At 32.3% G+C, this 7,729-nt stretch overlaps 1 pseudogene; it reads left to right on the top strand.

The window, feature by feature from the left end:
• Positions 1-5,737, top strand: part of LOC114073898 — a 35,055-nt pseudogene extending 29,318 nt beyond the window's left edge.
• The last annotated feature ends 1,992 nt before the right edge of the window (positions 5,738-7,729 follow it).

Raw genomic sequence — 7,729 nt, 5'->3', positions numbered from 1 at the left:
AACTTGAATGCTTGAATTCTTAAACTTGTAGCTTTGTAGAGAATTAAATGGCGTTTGTACCACAGAGTTTCTCTAGCTTCTTGTTTAGAATTTTCTGTCTCCTTTCTGAATTATGAGGACCCCTATTTATAGTTTTAGAATAAAGGAGTTGCGATTGGAATATGATTCCATTCAGTCAATCAGATTAAAGTGACATGGCATTTGGGCTTTAATGGAGCGGGCTTGTCATCTTTGACACATGTCATGATTCTATTGGTTTTCTTATTTGACTTGGCATGCCACATCATCTGCACACGTGGCGCCAAGATGGGCTCTAGAATGAGATGAGATTGGGTTTAACAAATTCGGTTCATCCAATGTAGCCCAAATCAATTAATTTAGTCTTTAATTAAATCCATATTTATTGGACTTAAATATTTAACTCAATTATATCAATCCACAATATTTATTTGGATCAATATATTTATGAATTCAATATAATCCGAATCATTTTATAAATTTATATTTAATAAATTTTAAATGATTACAATAATCAAACAATTTTTATTTTTTTAAAAAAATACTAAGAAATTTGCAGGACAATAATATATGTGAATTGGTGTGACTTATTAAAGCTAGGCTTGATAATTCAATTTGTATAAACACGATTTTGATTAATTTAAAATGTCATGTCAAACTTCGTAAAAAATATTTGAATTTTTGGGCTTAAAAATTTCGTACCTTCAATCTTGTATATTTGATGTCGATTTTAAAATAATTAAACTTACATAAATTCATATATAACATGATTCAATCACGTACGTTATGTAATTAGATGAAAATATATATTTTCTTTAGGTACGTACATTATTAACACCTCAATCTTGATCTTTTTCTGAATTTATTAAAAATTTTGGCTCTGCCAAGTTATAGTGGTGTGTCCAGTTGGGTTGTCAGGCATGCGTGATGCGTCGCTTCATATGTTTATGTTCGATATTAAGCTTTCTATTGTACTAATAATGGTACGGGTGATTTTTGTCATACTAAAGCCACAATCTTGTTAATGGCCTTGGAATCATAAATGATTGATGAATATGTAAGGGTGTAAAATGTGCGGATAAAAATAAAATTGAACAAATTAAAATAAATTAAGTTAATAAATAAGCAGATTATTGGCTCTTCAAAATATTAGTTGCGATGAAATAAGAGAATCACCATCTAACCAGCATGAATCTTATTAAGTTTTACCTTGCTTTGTTTGTATTGTTATAAGTTTTAGTATCTAATAAAACTATTATAGGCAACTTTGAATAAAAATAATATATTTAACTAACCATAAAATAGGCAACTTTAGTCTTTAAAATATTTAATAAAATAATAATTAATACAGACTCCTCAACTATACTGACCATCTATGAAGCCTCTAACTGATAATGATGGAAGTCGGGAAAAAATCAACGACCTCCTAACTAAATTGAAAAGTAAATGAAATCCTCCGGAAGCAAGGAGGCTCACCATATCTAACTCGAATCTCGAATGTATCAACGAAGCTCATGTTGAAGACCCTAAATACCTGTGTCTGCTCATAAGAAGATGCAGGCAAATTGGCTCAGTATGTGAAATGTACAAGCATGTAAGGCGAATTCTAAAGTATAACATAATTTTGATACTTGAATAAAAGATGGAACATACTTACCTCTTCTCAAACTTGAAACTCAAGGAATACTCAAGAATAAGATACTCAACTCAGGGATTAAATACTGAAGTCAGATATGATACTCAACAATGGATACTCAACTCAATAAGCAATAATACTCATGTTATATATAAAAAGTTTTATAAAACATTAAAACAACTTAGTTTGTTAAAGAAAATGCAATAACAAACTCAACTTTACTTATATAAGAAAGTAAAATAGTTTCTATGGGAGTTTCTCTAACCAACCACCACCACTATAAGCCTAAGTGGTGATACAACGTCTTGCCCACGCTGTCAGAACTTTCCTATACCTTGCCATCGATTTATACTACAAAAAAGTAGCATTTAGCAACGAATTTCAGCGACAAACAATATGCTGTCACTAAATAACGACATATAAGCTACAAAAAACTAATTTTGTTGCTAAAATATCAAAGGAAATATTGAAATCTTAAATAGTGACGGATTAGCAACGAAAATTAAACTGTATCGGTATATTTGGGCGCTAAAATTTGGCGCATTAATTTTCCTACGAAAATAGCGACGTATGGAGGATACAAAATATCTAAGTCTATTTTATTCATATATGTTTGGATGGCATGCTCATCACGAGTGCAGTTTAAAACTGATTGAAGAAATCAAGACAACAAGCCTTCAAAATGAAGGGCTAACGACAACTAATTCTTAGTTATTGAATTTTTTAGATTAAACTAGCAATGTCTTAAGAGTTAATTTCTGAGTGTTGCAAAGCCAATAGCAACATCATTGAAGACAAATATCATATAACCACCAGATAAATGTGAATATCTAATCATAACTAAATTAGACATATCCTATAGTGTATAGGCACTTAGCAAGTATGTGTGTCGACCTAAGAAGGAAAATACTCTTATCAAGTTGTTGTAATGAACAAGTTGTTAACTTATAATGTTCTGTATAATGACAAACTACCTTATGTCGCAGGAAAATAGAGACTAGTGTATTTGTGTTAAATACACAAAATCTTATATATTGATGCTTCAAGAATCAAATCAGCAATAATCAATTAAGGAGAAGATTGATTCACTCAAATCAATCTAACCAAAGATAGATTCATTCAAATCAATCTGAACTCAACGAAATTGAAGAAATCACAATCCTAGCGTATGACTAGGATGAAGTAATTTGGAAGATAGAAGAACAAATTAGCCAAGTATCAAGACTACAAGAAGATCCTTAAAATAAGGAAGAATATTAAGATCATACAAATATCTTGAAGAGAAGGAAGAGAATCAAGATTACAAGAAGATCTCTAAAGAAGGACAATTAGCAAAGTATCAAGATCACATGAATATCTTCAAGAGAAGGAAGAGAATAAAGATCACTAGAAAATCTCCAAAGAAGGAAGGAATTGGCGAGCTCATATCGACATGAATCAATCAGCCGAAATCAAGGACTCAACCAGGATCCTTGATTTGAAATACCCTTGGGTTATTCCTTAAAAAGTGCAGTCCTCAATCACTATATAATTCTCATCTAGCCTTAGTTGTGAAGCATGTACTTCACTTGAACTTATATTGTAATCTTCTTTTATATTTTATAAAACTCTGTATACTTTTGAATGATCAATTGTAAAAAAAAAAAAGATCTGAGCGTAGGTTATCCAGGTAGAGGTTATGTCAGAGAAGAAGGTCTGATTTGCATATTAGACGGGCTCTTAATCGTAACATTCTGTAACACTCAAGTTCTCAACAAGATCTTAAGGAAACCCTTGTAACCCAAGGGGACTGGACTAGGCACCACATCGGTGATCCGAACCAGTGTAAAAACACTTTGTGTTATTTACTTACTGCAAATTATTATTACTGTTTATCTATTTTACTGACGTGCAGGTGAGTCGACTGACTAGATCAGGAAGTCGACTTAAGAGAATTTTAATTCACTCCCCCCCTCCCCCTTGACTTTTACAAGTTTCAGCTTATTGATTGGGCAGCAACACATATATATCCGAATTTCACAAGGTCACATTATTTATTCAACTCCTTAAAATCTTCATTTCTCTACTTTTTCATAAACAAAATCCAACTCAAGAACTTGATTGAACTTACTACCAAAGATGAGAAAATATTTTCTTCCTTGTTTTCAATAGGGTAGATGAGTTAACTAACCTTTTTACTTGATGAAACAAAATATCCTCTCCTTGCTTTGTTATATCATCGATTATGAAAACAAATAAACACAAAGTATGTATGGAAGAATAACTAATGACACAAATTGTATAAAAAGACCAGAACACCTTTTTTGTGGGAGATGTTTGGGTGGATGTTGGAGTAAAAAATGGGCTAAACGCAAACAGATAAATATATTATCAGTCCATATTTAAAGTCGATAAAAAAATGGGCTCGATTTCTTAATTTTATATTGTTGTTGTGTCTATTATATACAAATCTAGATAAAATGCTTTCTATCGATCTAGCAAATATTTTCCCTTTTTTAGCTTCATTTTTATTGTCGGTATTGATTTTGAATGGAATAAGTTGCAGGTGCTTCCCCTTTATTTCCTTTCTAGCTTTTGTTATTTTTATTTTGATTTTAACACGATTGATCTGAGTAGCTAGACATTGTAGTTATTTCTCAAGGGATGCGATTATTTTCTGGCATTATGAAAGCCTGTCAGCAACCACGGCTAAATCTTCCTTCTAATGACAAACTTCACATCGATGTGTCAATACAAGAATGACAAACAACACAAGATAGGTTGAGAGAAAGAGTTATGTATTTTATTTCAGTTCACCATTTGAACCTTAGCTTCCTAGACACTTTTCCTAAGCTCATTTATGTTTTTTATGCTTTCCAACTGCGCTTTGCTTGCAGTTTATGTTGTTTGATTGCTAAAATCCCTTTCTATTATATTTATTTTTAGTTCATGTTTATGTATTTCATTGAAAAAGATAATATACTAGATCCATAGTTGAAGATAAGTCTCCGTCTCATCATATAAACTAGAAGCAGACTTTGCAATCAAAGCTTCTCCTTCCATAGAAATCTCGCTTTCCACCTTCCAATCCAATCGTGAACTGAGCTAGTCACAAAATCTGGCGACTCTACCAACCTATATCTAGTGCTATTGCTGCTAGGTCCATAACAGCAAATACATGTAAGTCTTCCTGCAACATATTGAACTTCTTCAGCAATGAGTCTCCATTGCTCAGCACATGAAAAATTAATTCTCAGACCAACACTTAGTCGTCTTAGGATATTCATTGTACAGAGAACTATAAAAAAGTTCCTCTAAAAAAGACTATCATCAAAACAAACAATTTTCAGAATTGTTTTACAGTATATGAATATTTAATTCGCCAACTCGTTCAACTGGCAATTGTTAATGTGAATAAAGGAAAATCAATGTTGTTAACTGTCAATGTACTATTGTTTTCAAAGGTGGAGACTTATGGTTAAACAATAGGAAAACTACTGAAGTTTACTAGGTGAAAGACATTATCTGTTGTTTTGCATAGTATGTCTATTTTTATTCTTAGACCTTTTTTAAATGCAATTTCTTTTGAATACATGAGAACTCATCGTTGTTAGTTGAGTCTGGATGCGTCTATTGCTGTAATCAATAAAGAATTTCACTTATCTTCACTCTTTTGCAGAAAAAATATCAATAAATATTAAAAACTAAACACAAACTCAATCTGATGTTGATCGATGGCAATCATATTATCAAACAACGGGAGGGGAAAAGAAAAGAAGGATATATGGTCTTGGAGCTCAAGAAAAAGTATTTTATGGACCAAATTTTTGTGTCTCTTCTGGATCTGATACTTCTGGCTCAGTACCATGTCCAAATACTCAAACGACACTGATAAAAAATGTGGATGAGTTAGTGGTGCGAATGATTCCTTCGCTAACTGATCACTTGCTTCCTATATTTGTAGAGCAGGTACGTGGTTTGATTTCTCCAGCTTCATCTCAGCCAGACTCTACTACCAACCATCCATCAACTATTGCACTTGTAATTTCAGCTCCAACAGCAACAAATATCGATGAGGATCGTGCATCAATTTCTGAGGAATGATTGTGGGTCTCTAGTCTCTTTTCGTTAATATTTTTTCCTATTGCAAATGCTTTCAACTATATATTTTGCTACAAATTTATCGTTGGGGATATTTTGAACTTGATAATATAATTTACACTCAGCTATGTACTTTGGATCTTGTAGAATATTAATTTCTACGTATTAAGTTAATTTTATGATTATATAATATGTGTTTGAAAATATGTATTTAATTACACAAATAAAAACATATTGATAGATTTGTGAAAAAAATATGTTGTTGCTAAATGAATGGAGACAAATTAGCGATAAAATATTTGATCGCCCTATATGATGGGACGAAATAATATATAAAACAAGGAACGAAATTTTTTGTCGCTAAAGAAATTGGTGACGAAATTAGCGACAATAATTTGGTCGCCAGTATGTTGAGACGACGAAATAAGTTACAAGAACAACGACATAAATTACAAAAATAGTGACAAATGTTTCCGTTGCTAACTTGCCAACGGATAACTTTCGTCGCAAATCCGTCGCTAAGTTTGTGACCGATTCAATTGTTTCGTCGCTAAATGGTTAGCTATGCGCTATATAGCGATGAACAATATTCCGTCGTTATTCTGTCACTAAACCAAAACAACGACGGAATAAGCTATTTAGCGACCGATTTTATTTGTCGCTAAACACAGTTTTTTTTGTAGTGATAAAACCTTACTTAGCTTAGTGGATCCACTATATTACCTTACGTGATCATCTAAAAAGAATGACCCATCAATTCCCATGATGGCTTCATGGTTTACACGGAGACTTGAGTGAACTTTCATCCCCACATCGGTGGTCTATACTACTCCCAAGACATACTTTAGCTCGTATTTTTAATAAAAAAAAATTCCTTTGGTTTGAGATAATTTACTGAACCCTTTAGCTATAAAAAGATCATTTTGGAATCAATGTTCCCTTTTAGTTCAAAACTCTTTTGGAACTCTTAGTTTCCTTTTAACTTAAATGTGAAAACATATATAAACTCTTAAGGAATACTTAGTTCCCTTATAACTTTTGAGAAATGAACTCAACTCTTACTCTTTGCTTAACTTGAAACTTAACTCTTAGGAAATACTTATTTCCCTTATAACTTTTGAGAATTTAACTCAACTCTTTACTCTTTCTTTACTTGAACTTTACGTTTTTAAAACGAAGTGAAAACTTTTGTGAAAGACTTTAGAAAACTTTATAACTTTACTTTGAATTGCTTCTTAACTTCTAGACTTGACTCTTAACTTTCCTTGAATTGAAGTATGGATTCAAGGTTCACGATTTCATGATTTTCAACTTGGAGGGTTCATGCGGAATTATGAGCATGAACTACTCAGCTAGAGAACTGAAAGGTACTCCTTAACTCAAGATTGTTCGACTTATAGGGTTCATGCGGAATTATGGACATGAATAATTCGACTTGAAGGTCTAAGTAACTAGATGGAACTCATGTATATGACTAAATTTCATTCTCTTATTTACTTCCTCAAGACTTAGTTCAAATCAATGATGGATCTCAAACAATTCACAATTGAACTTAAAGGCTTTCTTGAACTCTACTCTTAACTCTCTCTTGAATGTGAATTATGAGTTCAAGGATTATGGTTCATGATATGAAGGATCTAGGTGATATTGTAGACTAATGAATACATTCTCCTCACTCTCATGCTTACTTACTTGAGTCTTGAAACAAGTTACTAGAAGTTGTAGAGGAATCCTCAAATGACTCGAAGGGAATCTCTCAATAGGTTCGGAAGAACTCTCAAAACATAATCTTGACTTTACCTTGAATTTGAATAATGGTTTCAAGGTTATGATTCATGTTATGAATTATTTATAAGTGTTTAGAAGTAGTTTAAAGTGTTTAGAATCAAAAGGAGTTAAGATACACTTTCAATGAGCTCAAACGGAGCAATCGGGGGCAAACTGGATAGGGCAGGTGACCTTGGGGCGTCAACCCCTGGAGTACAGAGAAGAGTT

This window comes from Solanum pennellii, chromosome 11, assembly GCF_001406875.1.
Source record: "Solanum pennellii chromosome 11, SPENNV200".
Classification (NCBI taxonomy): domain Eukaryota; kingdom Viridiplantae; phylum Streptophyta; class Magnoliopsida; order Solanales; family Solanaceae; genus Solanum; species Solanum pennellii.
This window is presented reverse-complemented; position numbering and strand designations above follow the sequence as displayed.